Source organism: Nipponia nippon, unplaced genomic scaffold, assembly GCF_047370975.1.
Source record: "Nipponia nippon isolate SJK-2023a ecotype South Korea unplaced genomic scaffold, ASM4737097v1 scaffold_9, whole genome shotgun sequence".
NCBI classification, from domain to species: domain Eukaryota; kingdom Metazoa; phylum Chordata; class Aves; order Pelecaniformes; family Threskiornithidae; genus Nipponia; species Nipponia nippon.
Genome location: NW_028262413.1, coordinates 10,729,637 through 10,753,655, shown reverse-complemented (window position 1 = coordinate 10,753,655; position 24,019 = coordinate 10,729,637). Strand labels below are relative to the sequence as shown.

Sequence of the window (24,019 nt, the reverse complement as noted above, 5' to 3'; positions counted from 1 at the left end):
TTAACAACTGGTAGAGAAATTATGTCTCAGCAGATAATTTGGGAGGGGAAATAAATTTGCAAGTGTATTTATTCTATTTGTATGAGTATCTCTCTGTTTCACCCTTAAACATGGGAGTTGATCTGAATTTGGCCTCAGTCAAGCCAATGGGAATTTTGCCACCAACTCTAGCTGGGTTGAGATTTCACTTTTACAGAGTTTAAATAGTTTTCTAATGAAAATTTCACTTGAATCCTTCATTTTTTATTTTTGACTTTGGAAATAAAGCAAAGTTGAGTTTTGCTGGTTTCTACCAAAGGACCCATAGCTCTTTTATTTTTCATCCCTAAGCCCAGTTATATGTGTTAGTCAGTTCTTGGAATACGCCTGTGAAGTGCAAATATCATCCACCCCACAAACAGAACAAAATCTGAGTCAGGTCCTCAAAGTTACATGATCAGCTTGAAAATTTTGATACTAAGGGTTTTTTTCAGTGAAACCTGTGGGCCTTTTTTTGCTGCCCTTTCATTTTTTTTAAAGCCGTTAGTATTCAGTTTTTCCAGCTTTTCAGACTGAGCAGAAAGGTGACAAATGCACTTGTTTTTCTTGAAAGCAGTCTATGATTGTCCTGTAATTACACAATTCCAAAAAAACGTGGCTTCTAGGAAAATGCCAATATATTGGGAGTACTGTCAGGAAATATGATTCTTCTCGTTTTACAGCTGTGTAAACCCCGGCAGAGAGATGTTAAGTGACTCGCGCAAGGCCAGAGAGCTGCAGATCTTCAGTGGCATTCAGGTGCGCGGCTCCTGCCGGGGTATTTGGGAGTTTGGCATCTGCATGTTATAATGAAGTCGATGCTGAGGGGCAAAACTGAAAGTAGAAGCCAGGATCCCTCGCTTCCAGCCCTGTGTCTTGTTAGAGCACCCCCAGTATAATTTTCTAGCAGGTTTTCTGCTTTGACATTAAACATTCAGAGAGCAGTTTTTTAAAAACAATGTGATTTCTGACCAGGTTTGGGCTGGCTGTGCCCGAGTCTGGCCGTGTGTTACCCAGCTCAGGGACGGGGAAAACAAATGAAACCTTCCTGACTGGTCAGAAATGTGTAAATTGCTGACAAAATGACACATGTAATTAAGAGTGCTCCTGCCATTTTACCTTGTGGTTTACACCTACAGTGTTGAAAAAAGAGAGTGACTCCCACCTCGCTAATTACCATTATCACTGAAATGGTAGGGTTTGAGTCATTAGTTCCATGTGCATTTAATTAGAGGAAGGCTGAAATTGGATTTAACTTATTACTTTTTCATGGATCACTTTCTTGTCATCACTTCAAATTGGATTGCAGCCCCAGGTAACTAATTATGAGCGCCACAGGATCAAGAGTGAAAAAAAGGTAATTAGGAATAACACTGTTGGACCCTTGCTGGTAGTCCACTTGTGCTTGGGAAGAAATGAGAGTGGTATTTTGTAGTATTACAGATTAGGGAGTTAAAGGTATGCACTGCTGCTAGGAATCATGGGAGACTGCCCCCTCCTATAGCGGTTTATATGATGTACAGCTGGGTTGAAGATGTTATAGCGACATGGTTCCACAATCAGCTCCTTAATACCGAGATTAAACTTGTAAAAGCAACAGATCGGTTGTAGGTATGAGGCATCTCAACAACCGGGTAGTCAGGGGTCCTTACATATGTGATTACACCAGCGCTGTCGAGGCACTCTTGAGCCATGGTACGGAGCGGTTTAAGTACAGCGAGCTAGAATTGATAACAAATTAATGGACATATTAATGATCCGAAAAGATCGTTCATATCCGACGGGGAGATATATCAATCAGGAGAACAACGGTGAGGTTGATGATGTGTATGTCAGGAATTTAGCTTGCATTGCTGCCGTGATAAAATCAGGATGTTGCTTCTCTTCTGTTTGCTGGAGAGGTTTCTTTTTGTTTTGCTTTTTGTGAGGAAGGCTTGCTTGCTTGGTTTGTCCTGTCTTTTTTTCTTTTTTTTTCCTCTCTTGTAGATACGATTGCCAAGTTCTGCTTTCTTCAGAAAATACTTTAAAACCAATTGTTTTATTTCCATGTGCAGAACAGAGTTCAGAACTGCAAGTAATCAATTTTATTGACACAGTCTGGAAAAAAATGTTGATGAGAGTTCAAGGATGTGAAAAGATTGAAATGTCAAAGTACCTAACACTGAATGTAGGAAAATTTCAGAGGCAGTTTCACTAAGCAAAGAAATCTATTGTGTAGGGATCTGTAAGAGGAAAGTCCGCTCTAGGACCTAATGATATTACAAGGAGGTTGCGGCAGCTGATTTTTGCCTTTAGAAGAAGAAAAGTTTCTTAATTTCTCATAGTAGTGAATCACAGTTCAAAGGCTAGCACAATTTCCTTAAGTTGTTTAAAATGGCTTTTAATGCTCTGTTAATGTAGGCAAATATTTGTGACTCAGTGTTGGGTAAGTGATGCTTGCTCATTATTTCCTGATGCAAGCAAAGTGTAGGAAATTATGTGAACACCATGCAGAGATGCTAAATAGACTTGAGGGTAACAAAATTCAGTTACGGAAATTAAGTCTTTCTCATTTACTTGACATTACAAAATAAATCTAGAGATTAAAAGGTATTACCTTTAATACAGAAAAAGAGAATCTCCTTTAATACATCTCAAATTGATTTACAATTTTTATACATAATATTCATCTGTGGTTGAAAAGCGGGCAACCTAAGGTCGAGTGATGTAGTGTTTCCATTTTTCCATATGAGTCTTACTGTGTGCGATAAAAGCAAACTCCTTTATTTTGTCAGTCTGCAGGAATTTCTGATGAAGTGCAGGGGTCACTTTTCTGTCAATTTGAGTAGGCAGCATTTTTGAACTACTGTTTTTCCCCCCTCCTACAAACCGTGGCCCTGATCTGACACACGCGTGCACACACACACTTCGAGTGCTGCAATCTGCAACTTATTAGTGCGCCGCGCTGGAGCCTGTCCAGTGGTTAGAAAATTTCCTGAAGCCTGGAATAACAGCAGTGGGTGCAAATGCCATCGAACAGAAGTGACAATGAGGGGCAGTCCGGCCCGCCTGGCGAAACGCCCGGGCTGGAAAACCAGCTGAGATAGTCAAACGCAGGAAGATTGACGCGGTGCATCTGGGAAACGCTCAGAAAGTTGGGTTCTTGAAAAAATTACCTTCTGTGATCGTAAGACATCATCTGTTTTCCTACAGAGATTGTTTATAACAGGGTTTTCAAGCACTTGTCAAATAACCAGGAGTGAAGGAAACAGGCTAAAAATCTCTTACCGTTCAGATGAGTCCTGGTGTCGCTGGGAAAAAACAAACTCTCGTCATAGAGATCCGCAGCTTCCCAAGTCAAAGGGTGCCTGGGAGAAGGAGAAAAGGAAACTGTTAGTCAGAAGTGACACGGCGAGTACTTGTCGAGCGCGGGACGTAGGTTGGGGAAGGTGGGACGCTGGGGCGACGCGCGCAGCGATGTCGTTACGGGAGTCGCGAGGTGAAGTCATACCTAGTAACTGGTTTTTGTGTTGCTTAGCTTTTGTTACTTAGCTGTGATATCATGGGCAAAATATTATAAACATATCATGGCTATAGCTTGCTTGTGTAACAAAAGATCAGGAACTTTTATTAAGTTTGTTTTCCTTGTCATATTGTAAAAATTTATTATGTGTACTGTGTATATTAGAAACAGATTTGGGTAATTCTGTCTAAATGAAGTCATCCCAGCTATTTCCAGACTGTCTGTTTTTGGTTGTGAATAATTCTCATACATCAGATGGTTGTCATATTTAGTAGCTCTCTACATTTTAAATAGGACATATCCCATTTTGAACTTCCACGGACTTTCGCTGCCTCTAGTTTTTAAGGCTGTTTTGTTGCAGGAGTGTTTTAAAGTCCTGCTTAGGGCAGGGCAGAGCAGAGCTGGACCGGTGCTGGAGGAGTCCCTCGCCTTTCTGCATCAAAACAACAGATTTTTAACAACTGCAGTAGTACTTGTGGCTTTCAGCAGCACGCGTTGGGGAAGAGCCTGCCAGATACCTATTTCAGCTTGTCCCTTTGTGTTCACACTTTGCAACAAATATGTTAAAAAAAAACACTAAAGAAAAAGTACGATGTATCAAAAAATCTCCTCCGATAAAAGAAATCTCTTCTCTCAAAGAATGCATGCTTTTTTTTCTTTTTAACAGAAGTGTGAAAGAAGTTAATGTTTAAATGTTTAGTGTTTAAATTTAAACCATATACACATCTACATAGCAGCTAAGTTACTGTGACTTTTTTATTTTTTTTGATCCTCAAGGCAAAGTTTCTTTAGTCAGCGTGGGGAAGCTCTGGTGTTCCTCGTGCACCAACCGAGAGGAGTATGCACTGGAGGAATCTGCAGCAATGATCACAGAGCAGAATTTTGCCCTAAAACCGTCAGCTTTGCCAGAAATACTTGAGTTACAGCGATTTGTTTAAAAAGAAAGGGAAAAAAGGCAAGAGAGAAGGAGAGGAGGTATTTTGATCTAGCTTGCTTGAGTGGAGGCGAGCAGCTGTTTGCCTTGTGTTTAAATCTCTAGAGCTAATATTGAAGTTTCAGGGCAACAAGTGCAACATAACAGAATAAGGAGAAACTAAACCCAGGGAAACAATTGGAAATGCCGCTTGGATGTGGCTTTGGAGCTTGACAGTTTTACAGCTGTGTCATCAGGTTGGCAAAATATTTTGTGGTGTGTGCAAAGGCAAGGCTGTTGTGTTGCTGAAATGTTTTTATTTTCCTGATAAGTGTTATCTGCCTTTTATAAATTACTAATCTATTTAAGGTGTAACATTAATGGCACATAATCTCAAGTCATTGAAAGCCTAGAAAATTAAAGCAGACTGAAGGCACAAGAAAGAAATGTACTTTGTGTCAGGATGAAGTTTGATGAAGCATGAAGAAGATGGAAGAGATTATTAAATAAAGTTTGAGGGGAGATGGAAAAGGCACCGAAATCTCTCATTTTGAAAGGAATTAGTTTACGTGATTATATGCAACTGTATCACACTCAGGAAAGTATAAGACAAATGAAAGCAAAACAAAATTTAATTGAGCTATTATTTTGCAGACTTTGGCTCCGTTTCAGACAGCCTAATCAAATTGCACTTTGCTCAAATAACTAATGTTAAATGCAGTCTACCAACAGATGTTTAAACAGAGACTAATTGGAAAATCTACATCCTGGGTTTAGCGTGTCTAGCTGAAAAAGTTTTGAAATTGTATTTTGAAGTGAGGTGGGAAGACGACGGGAGAAGCTCAGGTAGTGATGGATGTCAGTGAACGGCACGAGGAGGCAGCGATGCCCGTGCCGGAGCTGCCGAGGTCACCGATGCCATACCTTGGTACCGTTTGCCCCTCAGAAAATTGTCCTCCATCACGTTACGTCGTGGGAGTCGTGTTGCAGCTCCATAGCTCATGCCATGTGCCAGCGTGCATCGAGTACGTAATGAGGTGGAGCACACTGATTGAGGGTTTTTAAAGTGGTACATATGATTATCAAATCTCAACGCTTTCTTGCCAGTTCTGTCACTGCAGCATGTATTTTTTAAGCGGTATGACTTCGAATAATATTTTGCTGCGTTCTAAGTTATTAACCTGTGCGGCACATCTCAATTTTGAGCCTTTTACCACACATCTCTGCAGCCACATGGACCTCTGATGGGTTGCAGCACTGGGTTAAATAGCTTGGGCCAGGTTTGTCCTGGGTTTAAGTGACAGCCATCCGGGGAGTATGCTGGAGTCAAGGGATCCCAGGCGGGTTCCTATCTCTATTTTTCTTTCAAATCAGTTTTACACCAAAGTCACTGCAGTAGTACCAACATGATTAGTTTCAGTTTGCACAACGGCAGCGATCATGCCCACTGTGGCTTCTTGCTAGGATGTTTGGTTTGGTGCACTTTGCTCCCCATCAAAACTTTGGGCCGAAGTTCATGGTTTGTGTTCCGGGCCTTGAGCAGGGTTGGTTTCTGTTGTGCAGGTGCGGCACACATTTACTGTGGAAAATTTCTATCCCAAGGACCTTGTTGTCCTAGCAAATGGTATTTTGGGCACTCGGACAACTTTTGGAAGAAACTGGATTTTTATCTATTCAGCCATGAAGCAAAAAGCAAAAATCAGAAACACTTGTGAAAATTCTTCCATCTCTCATTGGGAAAAAAAAAATTAAATCAGTAGAAGTGTTTCGGCTAACTCTTAATAGCTTGGATAAACATCCGAAGCAAACCTGTTGGGAGATGCCAACCGCCAGCCTTGCCCGTTGGTTCATAGCCACAGTGCAAATTTAGTAACTTTAATCTTGTTAGTTTTGCTTCAAGAACAGCTGCATAAAGACCTGTTTGTTGATGCTCTGTCACTGTTGCCACTGACCGCGTTATTAATTGTTGAACCTCCCAGCTCCACCCCAACGTGAGCTGTGTTTGGGCCAAAGTGGCAACCTGTTGCCCAAAGCTGAGTTGTAACCCATGCTTCCATTTCATGTGGCGGTCTTCGTGGGATGGTTACTCTGGGATGAGAGTCAGATGCAACTCGATGAGCGATCTGTAAGTGTAATTAGAGAGGCCCGTCTGGCTCTTGCAAAGGTCTGCCCACTGTTGTCTCAGGGCAGTGGCTCCTCAAGCTGGTGTTGTACAGGCTTAATAGCCAGTATGTAATAGGGAACAGCCAAACTGAGTGGGGAAAAAAAAAATGCACATATATATATATATATCTCCAAATTTACCAATTGGAACCCTACAAAAGAGCGATTATATTTTATGACTTGTAAACAGCAGGGCAGATATTTCAGGAGAACTGCAGACAGCTGTAATTTTGTGAATGTGCACAAATTACTTGGAAAACAAATATTCCTCTGCCTACACAGCTGTATTCACAACCGTGGACCAGAATGCCTTTTGCATGATGCTCACGCCTGGTTCTATGGAATATAATAATGCTCAAATGAAGAAAATGTGATTTAAAAGCGAAGTCAGAATTAGTGCTTGCTGTGAAACCTGTATTACTGGCTGAGGTGTTGGCACGGAAATGGATAAACCACTTCAGGAAAAATGAAAACTAACCAAGGCTTTTATTTGTACGCAGATCAAGAGCTGAATGCCCACATTTTTGTAGTAGAGATGAATGTGCCTGTATCTTCCAGAAGTGCCAAATGCTGTCTATGCCACCCTACAGGGTACACATTAAATTGGATTTGGTGGTTAGAGAGGGCTGCGTCTGGTCACCCATGGGGAGAAGGGGTGTGGGAAGGAGGTGGGGGCTCCCCCGGCTCCACGGCGGCTGTGGGTCAGCGTCTTGTCCTCCCCTTCTCCTCCCGGTTATCTGCACCCCAGTGGATTTGCAGAATGCAACTGAGCTGTTGCTCATGTCGTTTAATTGCGCGCTGGCCGTTCCTTCTGTTTGTCCTTTTACTGTGTGATAAGGAGTTTATACAGGAAAGTATGAATAAGGAGAGAAGGCAAAGAAAACCCCCAAAAGTAAAAACAAGGCCAAGCAAGAAGGAGTAAAGCACAAGTTGGCAAGAGCCTTTGCATTGATTTTACTTTTAACTTTTGTGTTTATTCAAAGGCTGTGGATACAGGTTAACTTCCTTTGCTCAATATTTATTGCTACATTACTTGTCTATAACTGGAACAATGAGCACTTTGTTGATTGGGTTAAGAGATTGTCCCATTTTATTCGATCTCCTGCATCTCTCACTGTATCTGCAGGTTTTAAGCAGTTTATTTTAATTTCAGATTTCTAACCCTCCATTGTGAATCGCTGCTGCGCCACCGGCAGCAACACTTGAGGGACTATTGTTCGTCTTTTCAAAGTGGTGGGAGCACACAGCGGAGCCATTTGCTTCTCTGAAATCTGACCTTCCTTGATGATATTACACCTTGCAGATTCAGAGCAGGATAAACATTTTAAAGGAGAGGGGAAATATCAGGTTATTTTTCATCAGAAAACGTTGTAGAAATATTCTGCACAAGAATTAAAAATAGGAAGAAATAAGCCATAATGGCAATAGTTACCTTTCTGTTCGGCGGCCCTCAAAGATGCTACCCAAATCAATTAATTGGAGAGTGAATGCCTCCTCGCCATTAACCGCGCTAAACCTTGAGCAGACAGTTGAGCAGAAAATCAGTAAAGTCACGGTGTAGTGAATGATGACTGTACTGATTTTGCCTTAATTTAGCGATGGCAGTGCTATTAGGAATGGGCACAAAGACCCGTCCTGGCCAAGCTCGCAAGCTGCAGTGTTTGGAAAGTGCCCCCAAAGTACTGGGGATTTCTCTCTGGAATAGGAACATTAATATAATGCAGAACATAGTTAAGGTATTTTAAAATCACATTGTCCATAGCTGGCACTACAAGGGAAGGTATGTTTATGATTTCCATCACTGTTATTTTTTACTTGGGCTTGTTGCTTGGAAAGTGTGCTCATTTTCAGTCCTTCACTCACCTGTGTCTACCCAGAAGAAAAACCCATTTCTTCTGGGAGAGCCCAGCAGTGGACACACCAGAGTAGCAGAGCCAGCTGCGAAATTGTGGTGGTGTTTTGTTGCTAATTCTGCAGGAGTGAGCGGAGGGGACCACCCTGTCTTAAACAAAAAAAAAGAAAGAAAAACAAAACAAAAACTAAACCACCCCCCCACCCCCCCCATTTTTACTTTGTAACTTTGATTTTGCTGGAAAAAAGCAAACTGAAAAAAAAAAAGCAGCAAACAGTTTGCCTTATTCCTTGCACAGGATGCTATAATAATTACTGCGGCAGTTTTTCCATTCCTGGTTGCTTTTGCCTCACACCTGTAGGAGGCCCGTCCTTTTGCTTCTGTGCTTTGCCACCAAAGTACTTTTATTTGAAAACACGAGGAAATTCAATTTCCTAACACGCCTCTCAAGTCAGGGCAGTTGCGGCAATACAAGAGTTGCAAATGGCTCACGTGTGAACATTTTAGGATGGAGCTATTTGTACGGGGCCATGCTGAGGTGCGGGAGAAGGAAGATAATTGTAAATGTTCTTGTGGGGATCTGATTGACAGCTTATTGTCTGCAGGCAGTTGAGTAAAGAATAGGAAATGCGTTAAGTGTAGGGGATCTGGCAGGCTGCAGGCTCTCCTGATGGCAGCTGCTGCACCGAGCACAGCACCCGGGGCTCCCAAACCAGTGCCGGGCAGGGGCACCTGTGGCACCCCCCTTTCCGAGGCACCCCCAAAGGGATGCCCCTAAGTTGGTTCAAAACGTGTGTGAGATGAGGCTGTGTCTTGTTTGCTGCTGCTTGGTCATATGGGGTGCCTCGAGTGGCTTCACCCCCGTGGTCGGCGGGTTGGGGTGACCCCGGGTTGTGTGTTACTGCGATGCGTTTCTGACCCCTTAATGTGGGGGGACAGCAGGGACGTCCCACAGTGCCCGTGGATGCCCATGGTCCATAAGCAGAACAAGAGAAGGGAATGTCTTCTCCCCTGACTCAATAGATTTGTTAGCGTGAGGTCTCTTCAGTAGTTGTCCGATATCATGAGGTCTGGGGCCAGTTCCCTGTGTTTTAAAGTTTTCATTACCCCACCTTTTTTTCTGAAGTGATGCATGCCCTGGGGTCCGAGTGCCCATGAGAAGCCCCCGATGAGTGGTTAAATGTTACAGAACTGCAAGTGCTAAGGATAGTAATATTAAAAACAAATGCTCCTCCCCCAAAATCTCACTGTCTGTATTTTTTTATCTCCTTGCCTGTGTGTATTTAACAAAAAAAAAAAAAAAATCCCAGCTTTGCATTGTTAGTGTAGGCTTCTGAGCCAGATTGTACCACAGAGCACACTGATGTGTCTTCCCCTGAGGTATGGAAAGATCTATGTGTGCTAAGCAGGTGTTTTCATTTGTTTAATTGGAGCTGAGTTTAGCACAATATTACAGATAAATGAATTACACATGTTCAGTAATTCATAGAAAGTGATCGTTGTTTTGCTTAGGCACTTGTCTTCGCATCCAGGTTCTCAGAGATAGCGTGCTGGCAGACATGGACAAAGGTCTTTTAAAAACAAAAAACAGTGCGTACATGAGGAGAGCCTGATGTCTGGTTGCTAAAACAGCAATAACTATTTTGTCTTTGTTTAAATCGTAACATTTTAAATTTAAATAGTATCCTGTTTTGGCAAACTACAAAACCACACGTCTGAAAAAGAAACGCACGAGGCCTGTGTCAGTAGTCGGTGGCACCTCTGGGCAGGAAGCTTTGGGGTGTCACGTGCTGGCGGTGAGGGCACCGGGGACGGAGAGACCTGGGAACCCCCCGGGGGGCGCTGGGGCTTCTCCTGCGTGCTGCACCCAGAGCAGCCTGTTACAGGCACCTTGCTTGGCAAGAAGACGACTGGTTTGCTTCTACCAGTGTTTTTTATTTATTACTAGCCACTTTTTCTGTCTCTCTCTTTTTTTTTTTTTTTAAAAAAAAACCCTGGGCTTCCCAGGCTCAAGCTGCTACCCCCTTTGCAGAGGTGCTGTGGAGCATGAGTGCCTCCAGCCCCCCGTCACCGCTGAGAGGTCTCACAGCAGCGGGACAGGACCCTTGGATCCCAGCAAAGCCTCCCCGGCAGGAGCAGCACAGGGAATATGCTCGGCCCCGCTCTCCCCACCAAGGAGCGCCAAGCGAGAGCCCACAGAGCAGCTCGGAGGTGCTGCCTTTCAAAGGACAAGCAAAACCGGTCGCTTCTTGCAGCTTCCCTCCTGGTTTTGAGTAGTCCCAGCCCTTGGCCAGCTTCCAAACGGATAATTATATTCAACTTACCCAAATTTCCTTTGCAGATTCAATTGTAAACTATTTTCTCGCTCTCTCCTGCCAGTGTTGTATATAACTGTGCTGCGCAGCATTAAACAACTGTCACGCGCAGCTCCAGAGCCTGTTGAGTTTTAGGCACAGAAAGTAAAAGGTTGTATCAGAACTTGCACTGAACTTAGGAGAAAGTATTGTTTGTACCTTTTCAGTTCATGAAGTACTTTGGAGCAAGCTTTTGGATTAAAGGTGTGGCTGGTGCGTAAGTCACTGTTGTTAGCAGTGCCAGCACTTGAGGCTGATTGTGAAAAGTGACTTATTCAGGGACGTCCTCTCTCATGGGTGTCCTCGCCTTCAAGCCTTCTGATAATTGAAATTAAAGCTGTTTAGCTGCATTCCTCATTCATCTAGGAATTCCTTAATGCATTGCCTGTAAAACTACTGTGTATATTCCTTCCCTCCCACTGGCAATGGCTTCCCACCAGCCTCCTGCCAGATCCCTCCCCTCCATGGGCTACAACAGAAGGGTCTTGTATGGCAAGAGCTACGCTGATAAAAAAAAAACGCAACCCTTACCCGTAAGGGTGCCCACATAAAGCTGTGCCTAGCAAAGCTTGCATCCTAGGATGTGATCCAGCAGCAGGTCTTGGTGCGGCAGCATGGCTTTCTAAAGGAAGCCAAAGGCACGTGAGGAAGTGGTGTGTGATCTGGGAAGTGCTCCTGCATCCTCCAGGTTAAATGGAGCCACCACAGTAAATCACAGTTGAAAGTGAGTTGGAAGCTTTTAAAACTGTTACTTGTTTGAGGCTTTTCCTGCTGCACGTGTCGGGATGGGATTGTTCTGCAGGAGGCTCCTGGGAATTAATGTGTGTCCAAACCCAGCAGCAGTCTCGGAAGGTTTGTGGCGGTGTAATCTATAAACTTTTAATTAATAGCTGAGTAAATAGCTTGAAATCTCTTTAAACTCTTTGTTCATGAATGTATAGTAAAAAGTGCCCATCCCACATGCACACACACACACACCCTTTTCCTTCCTTCCTTGTTTTACACCCACTTCCAGCAAGGCTTTGGCTCATGGCATCCTTCCTTGTGCCGGGAGCCATGGCCAGAACTCCCCGCAGGGCTGGCCCGGCCGGGGGCTCGGCTGCACCTCCGAGCCCCTCTGCTCTGCCGTCCTCCTAGCGTGTGTCTGGTGTCAGAGGACGGTGCAGAAGCTGTTGCTGTGCCTGGGTTTCCCGCTTGCCGTGCAACCCATTTGGGAGGCTGATTCTGCAGCTTCTAACACTTTAATGAGATGCAAATTGTTTGTGATGCTGCCTTATTAAATGTATTGTAATTTTAAAATCATTTGCTTGTTAATTGTATTTAAATAGCTGCCACTTAGACAAGCAGAAAGTTTCCAGAAAGATAAATTGCTTTCACTTTTTACTATGTTTGAAAGCGGCCCTGATGACCTCCCTGGACCGCTTTGATATGGCACTTCCCAAATGGAAGTGTGCCCTGGCTGCGCTCGCCTCCTGGTCTTCACCCTTTCCCTCAAAGAAGAAATACTCGCTCTGTTATGTTTCTTCTATGAAACCTCAGTCCCTTAAGAAGGTAATACAGCGGAGTGGCTTGGGAGGTTTAGAGTGGAGATAGCTTACTTTCCCCTCTTTTCAGCCAAGTCGGATGAGCCTAGGTCAAATTTTGGGGAGTGTGTGATGCGGGTGCTGCCACCGTTGTGCAGATGGGATTTGAAAGGATCTCAAAGATTTGGGGGATGCTGACATCTTTTGGGCCCTTTGAAATTCCCAGCCCGTTTTTATGTCGATGTATGTCTGCTAGGCTGCCAAGGCAAGGTTGCCCGTCCTCAGCACCTTCAAGGCTCTGTCTTCTGCATGTTAAAATAAATGGCAAAGTTTCTGTTGGCTCCGGCTGAGCAATATGAGGTCCCTATTGACCTCAGTTCAGCTTGATTTAGAGCTGATTTTGATCCTACATCGTTGCTGGCTTTGGCGTGGAGCAAGCTACGCGGTATCATTTGTATTTTATTTGTATTTGAAATACCGTCCTGGAAAATGAAAAATAATATTTCTGTATCAGTTTGTTCATTCTTCTTCCATCGGCTGGACGGTCCCACCCTGCAAGCGCTCCTCACTCTTGGTTTCCAGCTTGTCCCTGTTTGGTGCTGGACCCTCATGTTGATTCTGCCTCGTCTTTCCAGTGACATTTCATATTCCCTTTGTTTTCTGTTTGCATCTTTGTTGTGCAGCAGGATCAGTAATAATAGTTAATAATTAGCAGTTCAATAGCACTCTTCACCTTCAAAGCAATTTTAGGCATTAAATCACTGCAGCTCTGCTGGCAATATTACAATATTGACTTGTTATTTCACCAGTGTCACAGAGGCAGCAAAAGCTGCATTTTTATGGAGGCCAAAATGGGGTCATTTTTTTTAGAGTACAAAATTGGCAAAAAATAAAATTTTCTCCTAGGCTGACACTTTGTTTGCCAAATTTCAGCATAGAGCCAATTTTTAAAGCTGAGTAATAAACACCTGAAAAGTTCTGGTTTATAATGGCAGTGCTGAAAAGCCATTAAATGAATGGCTCCGCTATAACACAAGAAAACCCTCTTAAACTGTCGAAAAACCTGTAAAAGCTGGACAGAGGCTTAGTGAACGCCAGCTTCGCCTCTGAGCCTGGAGCTGAGAGATGCAAAGTGAACCTGCAGGGACTGATAGGATAGATCATTAAGGGTTTCCCTTCGCTATGATGGGGAAATGGTCCTTTCCCAGCTGTTTGACGGAGCTCAGTGAGCATCCTGTCCCAGATGAGCAGCTCTCCAGGCTTCTCCAGCCCTCGGGGAGAGGGAAGGTGAGGAGGAGCAATGGGGATGGAGCTCCAGGGGAGCAGAGAGCAGAATTCGGGACAACAAGGAAAGCCTGGAGCAAAGGAGGAATCGAGGGATGCAAGGCAGCAGAGGAGGTTTGGGAGGAAATGGCGTGGGAATGGTGGGACAGAGCCACACGTCAGGATGCAGGGCTGGGAGCCTCTGTAGCAGCAAGCGCGGCTCTGCGTGGCACACGTGGTCCACAGTGACCTGGAGGGAGACGTGACCAGCAAGGTGGCAAGAAGCCCTGAAGAAGCCCTGCTTGACTTGCTTTCTTCTGGGCCCGGAGGGCGTATTTCTGCACAGATTTTCAAGGAAGTGGGGCAGCTCCACTTGCCTCTGCCCGTGACCTGTGACTCGCTGGCACATGCGAATGCAAATGCCGCATCCCAGATGAGCATTGTACGTGCGGATGGCCGAGAGCAAGGTATCAAAACCCGCCTCCCTAAGGCAGCACTCAGCCCCTGGCCAGCTCGGACCCTCTCCCCTTCCCAGCGCAGGGTCTGCTGGTGAAGGGTGCTGCTGTGAAGCTGAGCGTAGTAAAACAGCAAATTGACCGGTAAAAGAAATCAGTAAATGAAGGGAACAGCTATTAATGTGCCAAGCCAAGATGTATAATTATACCCTAGGACTTTTCCAAACTAATACATGTTAAAGGTGTAAACCTATTAAAGGAGAGATTTTTCTGTACAGGGAACTTATGTAGATAGAAGGATTTACACTGTATTTTATTCTTGTATTATAAGGTATAAGGAACATTTGAGCAAATCCAGTCATTCCTATTATTACAATATCATGCGTTTTTATACCATTTTATGCGGTTCTTCAAAAACTTTGGCACTAATTCTCTTTATATTGTTAGGAATTTTCTTTTAAAAACAGAATTCTTTTTCTCAAATAGTTAATTAGATTTTGAACTTCAAATACAGTACTTATTTTTTTTCCTCCCAAGAATAGGGGTGTTAGATCCATTGTGCTGGCCAAATTACAGTTTGGATAGTTACATTCTCTCTGCTTAATCACCCTGCAATTTCATTCCAGTGAAGGATTTGGTGCCTCAGGTGTCCTGAATTCCTCCAGAGCTCTGTATGGCGAAGTTGCTGCCACCATCCACACCAGAAGTGGCTGCATTTAACGGCAGAGAACTGTTGTCTCCTTCCAGAGCATAAACAACAGTTTTACTCGCAGAGATGGATTTTTGTAGTACTCCTCCATTGTTACACTTTGCGGCGAGTTTGTGCTTTTCCAACCCAAGCAGCCCTGCTCTAAGTCTTTAGGCACATCTGAGGGATTTCTCTTGCTACAGGAATGCAAATTTGTTTTAAGGGGCCCCAGACAAATTCCTTTATTTGCTTGTTCACCCTTTGCCATGATGGGTACAGCAAAAGAGTGGGTCCTGGGTGCCCCACCACATCCACTCCTGGCTCAGAGATCCACTACCTCTCAGCATCATCTTTTTTCTTATGGCTCGGGGGGGGGGAGAAAAGGATTGCGATTAGCAGCAGCCGGATTTGGATAGGAAATGTCCATGGGTCATAACCCTTGCTTGCAGACAGGAGCCCTCTTTGCCTGGGGAAGGGAGGCAGGAGGAGAGGACCCTGTCCTTGAGTGCAGTTTGGGCCCCGTTTATTTGGGAAGAAGCGATGGATCGTGGCATTGCGCTGTGAAGGGCCAGCGTGGAAGTACAAAGGAAAACCCCAAAGCACACAGCGAGCCCTCCTTAGTGCCGCACAAAGGACTCTGAGCCGGTCGGATGACCCCAAGGGATCCGAGAGCAAAGTCCTATGGTTGGGGTGTTTGCTTAGCCTGTACAGCTGGCTGTTTCTTGTCCATGTGAAACCAGACGTGCACCATCAAAATGACTGACATGGCTAAAGGCCAGGGGATGGCTGTGCTCAAGCTGGGTCTCCTCCTGCCCTGCAGCGTGCCACTGGCTTCTCTTACCCTCCCGGCCCCCGTCCGCCCAGGCTCAGTGAGGGGATGCTCCTGACACAGAGACAGCGAGGAGGAGGAGAAGCACCCTGTGCGCGTTGCAGGGTGGTGGCCGAGAGGAGGCCTCCATTGCCGTGCCGTGCTTCCAAAAAAGCTTTTTATCAATATACACAGGAACCCGGGACGGTAACCTTTAGTGGCTCCTCCTGGTAGTTCAGCGCTGCCGTGCAGCAAGCATACCTTGCAAGTCTGGTATGGCAACCAGAGGTCGTCTCAAAGGGCTCCTTTGTGTCCTCCTGCCTGCAGTAAGTCTCCTTGGCTTTAGCATTTTTTGCCAGCTTTGCAGATTGCACTGTTCCGCTGCTTTTTGGCATTTGAGAGGTGAGTTTGGTTCCTGGAGTCGTGGTGCCAGCCGTTCACTGTAGCAGGAGCAGAGATGCCGGTGCCACTTTCAGACTCCTTCCCCGCGTAGTATCAGCAGCGCTGCAGTTTTTCTGTGCGCTCCTGTCTAACGACGAGGGCTGTTGCCTAAACACCTCTTTAGGAAATAATCTGAGTTCCTTTGTTGAATGTACAAAGTTAACTGTTTTTCTCTTTAAAGAAAAGATGAGCAAAAGCTCTTCCCGTGGCTGCCTTCTTTAAAAAAAAAAATTAAAAATAGCTTTTGAATGTTGGAGGAAAACTTGGAACTATGAGCCAGCTAAATATACTGTATCATGAAACCTTGGGGACCATTGAAATGAGAACAGTGGCCTATTACTGCTAAGAAGGTGTTTTATTGAAAATACGCCGACATGCGTTCCCAACAGAGCGAGTAAAAAACGGCGAGATGCCTGGGTTATTCTCACAGATAAACCAGAATATATAGTTTGGCACTCTTGGGCTGCGTGCGAGTAAGCTGTGTAACAGGCTCATAGGTGTTTCTATGTAAAAGGGCCCATATTTAATGCGATTTATTTCAATTTAAATCTGTGGCAATATATGTGTGTACATGGGGGGGGTTGCGCGTGTAAGTTGTTGTGGAAGTAGGCATGGTTTTTGAGAAGGGGATTCTTGGCGGTGGTTGTCAGAGGAGGCGAGGCACGAAGTCTCCTGATGACAGAAGCAGATTACCAGGAGAGGGCAGTGCGTCTAACGCTGTGTTTCACACCAGCTGTACCCGCACCAGCCCCAGACTGGGGTGAGCCACCTCAAAATGCAAAGCCGGGGGGCACTGGGGCTGCCCCAGCCCGCAGCGCCCGCGCCGAGGCCCTGAGCAGGAGATGATCTGCCTGGAGTGGCCAGGAGTTCACTGGTTAATACTTAACGGGCAAAAATGTCTTTGATTGATGTTTGTTTTGTTGATGTTTCATTCTGTGGTTTTTTTTCCTTACCATGGCAACTTTAACATCTTGACAAAACACCTACTTTTCCTTTCAGAGCCATCGCTGTTGTCATGCCCAGTAGGTTATTTTGGTAGACAGAGGTTGTTCTTTTCAAGTGGAGGTGTTGCCATCTCCTACCAGATACCACCTCCTGTCTTTCCTGTCCTAAGAAGGTTTTTCTCTGTGTGAACACCGTGTTTCAACCCATGGCAAAAAAATGGAGTTTTAATGGAAACCGCAGCATTTCCTCTACTGTACGTGACATAAATGCTATCTCACGTAATTAAGGAAAGTAACTGAGAACAGTTAGTGGTGATTACCTTTCAATATATTGTGTACTTTGGGGCAGAAAAATAATTTATGAATAATGCCCAAGCATACTTGGAACAATTTGCACACTGTGCCGTGAGTGATGCAGACCTGCTGGTAGAAGAGTGTGCTAATAAATTTTACTTTGTGGCGGAAACAAGAGATTACAGTTTATTAGGAAAGGAGGTGGCAATTTATTAAGATCAATCAAATATGAATGCAGAGCAAAAATGTTGCCATTTTTATTTATTTATTTATCTAGAAGCGTGGTGGGTTGCAGTTATATAAAATTTGTTGTTTACCTGTGATGTTTGATTCATTATTAATATTTTTATGTTTAGAGGGAACCATAATTTTGCTGAAATGTCTTCCATAACTCCTGCACAATCATATTCATAACTCACCTGAATGTTGACACATCCTGCTGTGTATATATAAATTAACTAGTAACACTGGCATTATAAAATGATGCATTAAATGAAGATGTGAATGGTAATTTAAAGCATGCCATGAAGTGAAATTTAAACCATTGCACAACACTGAGGGGATTTAAAGAGCCTTCTTCGTGCAGAATTTGCAGGGGCAATAAGGAAAATGACAGTTTCACATCAAAAAAAGAGGAGCAACAGGGACACAAGCGTTACTGAAATGTTAATTGCTTTGCTGTTCTGTTTTGCTAGAGACACCATCAGCCTAAAAATCACTTTTCTGCCTGAAGATATTTTACCGTGAGGTAAAACTGAGATTTTTTAAAATGGCCAAAAAAAAAAAAAAGTTTACTTTGTCCTTTTTCTCAGCACTTTGTGGGTAATAAGTTTCACTGTTTCCTGTTTAGTCAGTTGTTTTCCCCATTTGTTTTTGTAGGTCTTTCAAACAGCAACAAAGGAAAATGAAGCATTCTCAAAACAGGAAAATGTGATTTAACCCCACAAAAATGGGCCTGGGGATCCAGGGGTGGGAATAGTATCTGGGACGGCTTTTTCCCTCAGAACTGCAAACAGCAGCTTGCTTTTAAACCGGCTGGTGGCTCTAGCCTGCGTGCCGAGCAGCGTAACTTGGCACCCGCCTTTGCCAGGTTTGGAGTTGGCTCCAGCGGGCGGGCAGGCTCCTCCGTGCCGCAGCAGCACCGGCACCGAAGTTCACCTGAATTACTCCCAAATTGGTACTTGGGGAGCAGGGTGCAGGATTTGGCCCACCATCTGCTGCCAGAGAGCAAAGTGGGACCTATTTGGCCCTGCCTGCCCAGGGGAGCATCCCGAGGACAAGAACAGATGAATTGCTGTCTTAGGTAGAAATTGCCTTGTACTGGGACTAGACATAAAATTTCCTAATTTGGGGCAGGTTAACTCTGATTAGAGGAGGTTGCACTATGTGGATGTCTTGTCTTGTCTTTCTCCCTTGCCCTGCAGGCAGCTGAGGCTTTTCGATAGGCAAGTCCATGGCTTCTGCATGGATAGGTACCTGCAGAACTCTGTGAATAAAGTGTACGTGTAAAATAATGGCATAACAAAACCATTTATTCCACTGTATTCATAATCTACTCCGCTGACTTGGACCTTAGAGCCTAGTATCTGTGCTGTACTCCAGAGCCTAGTATCTGTGCTGTACTCCAGAGATTATTTTTTTTCCACCTAGGTATTGATACCACCACTTAATATGAATCAGATCTCAGGAGCGCATGGTGCCAAATAGCCACCTAGTCTGCCACGCTCATTTGCAGTTATTTTTAATTTGTTACTTTATGTGTTCTGTTTTGAACATCTCTGTCTGATTGTCTCTGTCTGTGATGACTCTCTGTAATTGAATGGAATTAAAGTGGGAGTTTATGGTTCTTCTTGGTCTTTTAAAATATTTTGCTGGCTTAGAAATGCATTATATTTCATAGTGACCTTACTTAACAAGTGCTACCATCCCCATTACTGAGGGAATAGGCTGAAGTTTTTAGCCCACAGCAGATGTTGGCTGAGCTTGCAGGTATGAAGCTTTTATATGAACGGGTATAAAATGCTTTAAAAATACGGCTGGCAGGTTCTGTGGCCAGCGCTCAGTGCTTAGACAGCACCTTTCATTTTCAAAGTGTTTTGCAAATATTGGTCTACAGAAGATCCCGAAATGAGTAGTGTTATCCCCGTTTAGCAGATGAGGAGACATGAGATGTTGAGGCTGTTGACTGCCTTTGAAGTGGTGGGCATGCAGGCAACTCCAGAGCCAGGCCAGGAATTTTGCAAACTGAGCTCTCAGAGAAAGAGGCATCCTCAAGGTGATAGACATTAAAAACAAAACACAACAAAACAAAACAACAGCAATGTCTAGGTGACTTGCCCAAGGCTGGGGAGAATTGTCAGTGCCAGAGCCAGCACTATGCTGTTGCTTTGCGTGTAGCTCACAGCCTTGTGCTTGCATTGCCTCATCACACTTTTTCTTTGCCCCTGGAAAGAAGAGAAATGCCTGGGACAAAGTGGTAGGCTTCATAGAGTCCCCTGGGTTTTTTTTATAAATATAGTAAGTCAGTGCTTGGTCCAAAGGTGTGTGATCAGCCAGCGATCAGGGCAGAAGGAGGGCACTGGTCTTTCATTGAGCTGCGTGTACCTGCATATGGCCATATTGGAAAATAAGAATTGAAGATGGGACTTAATAGGACTGAGGATCGGGGGGGGGGGGGTAAGTTTGTGCTGAGGAAGACAAGACAGATGAGAAGATTTCCAAACTGGGGTCTGTGGAGCATCCTATGACTGGTCTGCAGAGACTGCCCGGGCGTGCAGCCCCCTCCGTGCTTCGGCTGCAGAGTAATTGAGGGTGTGCTACGTGCACAGAGCTGTTCCCTACCGATGCTCCTTCGCCGTGAGTGCCACTGGGGATGCTGCCACAGTGATGCTCTTTGTAAATGCAGGGAGGAGGAGGTGGTGGTCCGCAAGAGAAACTGTTGAAAAGTTGAAGTCAGTGTATTCTGTAATATATTCCCCAAAGCAATCCGAGTTCCTCGAGATTGCTTTGAAGTCCAGGACAGGAAGGATTCTCTTAAGCGCAGGCAATAATTATTACTAGCTCATCGCATGCATTGGCAGTTTATATTACTGTTGAGCGTCCAGTGTGTTGGCGTGTGTGCGTATTTATTTGCTTGACTTTGCATACATATAATACTTACAAATACCGGCTGTTCCCATGCCCTTTATGTGCTGACCTGCTCGATGCATGTGTGCCCCTTTAAGAGGCAGGCGCTTTCTGATTCATGTAGGCTGTTTCTGGCAGATTTAGGGTCTTGCAAAAGATGCCCTTAGTCCCTTATTAAATATTCATAAGAGGGTGGGGTCACATTTTTGTGACCTGAAAAAAATCCCATTAATAAATTTGTTATCTGACACGAAAACACTTTAGGGTGGAAAGCAATCCGTATCACATCCCATTTAACATCAGATCACAAGTTGTCAGTAAATTGGGTCCTTTGTCTTTGCTTCTTGTGGGGTTCTTCAGCAGCATAACTAATGGGGCTATTGTCTGACAGCCCTCGACTCCCGCAAGTACCGTGCGGCTCTGCCTGGGGACGGTGTCAGGGCGGCTTCTGGCTTCCCGGTTACTTGCACGTGAAGTAACTATCTGCATCAATTGTGTCTTCGGAAGCTATGTGAAAATGTAAAAAAATAAGATTGCTGTAGCGGGAGAGATTTTACCCAATGTTACTGCTGCCCGAGATGAAGCGGATAGTAGCTTTTTGGGCAAGAGAAAATAGGTTACGGGGACGGTGGCAGTCCCTGGGCTAGAGACAGCATGGTGGCGGGACTCTGCGTGTGTGGGCAAGTCTGGGGGGCCACAAAAGGCGTTTCTTTGAGCTCGTCCGCATGGGAGTTTGAGGAAGCTTGTTCTGAGTGACGTGAAACCGCTAACCCCGCTGTTACAAAGGTGCCGCAGACCCAAACGCCGCGTTTGGCTTCCGCTGAACCGGAGGGCTCGGCTGCCCGACGAACGGGCCCGGCGCTGGCCTGGGCTGCAGAGCCGAGGAGCCCCTGCCCGGGGCTGCGTTGGAGCATCCCGCCGCCCTGTGGGTGCCTGCTCCCCCTCTGCTCTCTGAAGGGAGAAGGGGAAGGCGTTCCCGTCCGCAGGCCAGGCGCAGGAGTCGGGCTTGGTGCGAAGTCCTGTTAGCGGCTTTCCGTGGGGGTTTTTTATCATTATTACTGTTTTCCGGTAGGAAAATCCTGAGCTTTCGGGGGCAGAGCTGTCGGGAAAGGCGAGAGGGGAGTCAAAGCCACTTTTCACGGGAGAAGAGAAAGTTGCTGTGGAAGGAGGTGCCGAGCGGCGCCCCGCGCCCGAGGCGGCTGCCGGCAGCGCCGTGCCCGCTGACCCCCTCCCGCCGCGCCGCCGGCACCCGCTCCCCGCAGCGCAGACTGATTTGCGGGGCGGGGGGCGAAGGGCTTTGACCCAGTTCCTCGGCGGGCTGCCGCGGGGACGGGCCGCGGTCCGGAGCGGGGCCGGCGGGTCAGGGGGCGCGGAGGTGGCGGCGGCGGGAGGGCCGGGCCGGCGGGGCGCCCCGTTCCGGGGCGGGGTGTGCGCGGCGGCGGCGGCGGCGCAGGGCGGGGCCGCGCGGGTGGCGGCGGCGCCGCGGCAACCCGCGATCAGCGCGCCCCGCCACTCCGCCCGCACCCGCGGAGGCTCCGCACCGCGCCGCGCCGCTCCGCCAGCCCGCTCCATGGCCCGGCGCGCCGCCCGCCGCCCGCCGCCGCCCAGGTGGGTGCCTTGCCGGAGGGGGGGCGGGGGGGCAGGCCGGCTCCCGAACTGGCGGAGAGAGCCCGGAGAGGCTGGAGAAGCCAAACGATGCTCCAGCCCCGGCGGTCCTGGATCCTCGTGTCCGGGTCCGAGTTCGCTGGCCGGTTCCGCGGTGCCCTCCACCGCGGGTGGGAGGCGGGAGGTACAGTGTGCGCGCCTGGCAACTCGCTAAAGCTCTTTAAAAGTGGTTGTGTTTGGCTTGTGTCCTGCCCGCCTTTTGTTCTGACAGTTCGGGTGCGCGTAGCTCGCCGGGCAGTTTTTACTTCAGTGCTGTACTTCTGAAGACGAGCGAGGAAGGAGGGAAAGTGCAGGGAGCCGGGTAAAACACTTCGTCAGGTTTAAATGTCAGGAAGCGGGATCGCTGAATGGATTCGCCAGTCAATTTACCAGGGGGAAATTAAGTGAGTGAGCTTTGTTTTTGACATTGACTAGTGTTACGAACCCCAGTGAAATAAATGTAATGGGATCTAAACGTAGCCGAGTTAAGTGTCAACCCTGCGAGCCAGTGTTTCAGCGCAAATGAGATGATTTTTCGAGGGTGGTTGTGGTGGTGGGGAGGAGGGAACCCTTAGGAAGTGGGTGGTAAGTTTAGAGCAAAGTGCATGTACACTCTTCCTCTTTGGAATTAACTCCTTCAAAGCCAGCTTGTTTTACAAAACACCGAGGGTTTCGGCTTGTCCTTGTGCCGATGTGGAAAAGCCACTCGATAACGCGACGCAGTCGTCCCGGTGCATGTGCCGGCGTTTGAAGCGCTACCATTTTATTTTTTTAAATAAAAACAAGTTTGGTGGCAGGAAGTGTGAATCATTCGGGGTGACTAAGATCTGTTTATGAAAACGAAATGGTTGGATTTATTCTAGCAGTGAGTCTTGAATTGCTAACTACAATAAATCGCTAAAGTTTATTTCTAATAAAAAGTGACTTGCGCAGGCTAGTTTGCCTCTTTATAAATAAACTGACACGTTAAAGTCGTCTTCATTTGGATCAGAGCTAATTTTCACGCCTGACGCTCCCGGGCCCGATCCTGGAATTACTTGCGAACGTGCAATAGCTAGAATAGGAGAGGAGTCTCTCTGCCCCCGAAGCAGTAAGCGCTCTGCCTGCTAAATTAGTGTTTGCCGGATCAGGCCCCTCATAAGTATGTTTATTGTGCAAAGCTTTCAGGCATCTTGCACATCTTTACGTCGAGTTAAAAAGCAATTCTATTTGCTTCTAGCTCTTTTAAAAGTCATGGCTAAAATGCGTGTTTATATGTGAATATGTCATTAGAGTGTGCTTCTGTCTGGTTTAAGAAATGGCTTTTGTTGATTGCGTGTTTATTGTAGTAGCAGCCTAGGAAGTCTCTAAAAGCAGGCACTCTCCTCCTCTCACAGCCAGCAGAAAATCCGCTGTCAGAGGGCTTTCAGTGATCTCCTGTGACTACTTCCAAAAAATTTCATTGATAAGGCTGCAGAGATGAAACCCAAATCCTGCCTAAACAGAGTAGCTGCCTTGGCCTAGACAGTGATAGAGCTGAACTGCAAACTGATTGGTCTGACACTTTATAATCAAAGTTGATTTATTGTTCATTAGTAGTGCATTAGCCCTTTCAGGCAAGACAGTTATTTGTGTAGTGGCCTGTCAAACAAAAGACCGCTAGCACCTGTCATTTCTAAACCATGAGATAAGCAAGCAGATATTAAGATAATGCAAACAGAAGTACACTGGAATGAGGTAAAGTTCTAGCAATTTCCCTGTAAGAAATATTGTTTTATTTAACGTGCTCTCGTTTAGCGTATAGAGGAATGGGACTATAGAGCGAAGGGGTTCCCCGGCACCGGGACCATCAGGAGGAGAAGGCGTTAGCGATGAGCCAGGCGCGCGTGGCGTGTGGTTTCAGAGGACCTCCGAGGTGAGGAGGCAGCTGGGGCAGATAATGAATTGGGAAAAGCCAGTCGCTGATGCGGAAGATGCGAATGCTATTTTGTAGCCTTAATTTAATTTTGTTTGATTTTGGTTTTAGCGTGAGAGTAAGGTTTGAGGCACTTT

At 45.9% G+C, this 24,019-nt stretch overlaps 1 protein-coding gene across 19 annotated transcripts in view; it reads left to right on the top strand.

Moving 5' to 3' along the window:
• FOXP1 (forkhead box P1) overlaps positions 1-24,019 on the top strand; it is a 392,835-nt gene that overhangs the window by 283,341 nt on the left and 85,475 nt on the right. The window contains exon 1 of one of the 19 annotated variants that reach the window (XM_087743186.1): positions 21,842-21,952. The exons of the other annotated variants lie outside the window; for them this stretch is intronic. The gene's annotated coding sequence lies outside the window, so the exon portion shown is untranslated. Of the gene's footprint in view, positions 1-21,841; positions 21,953-24,019 lie in introns of those variants that run through there. 19 annotated transcript variants of the gene reach the window in all.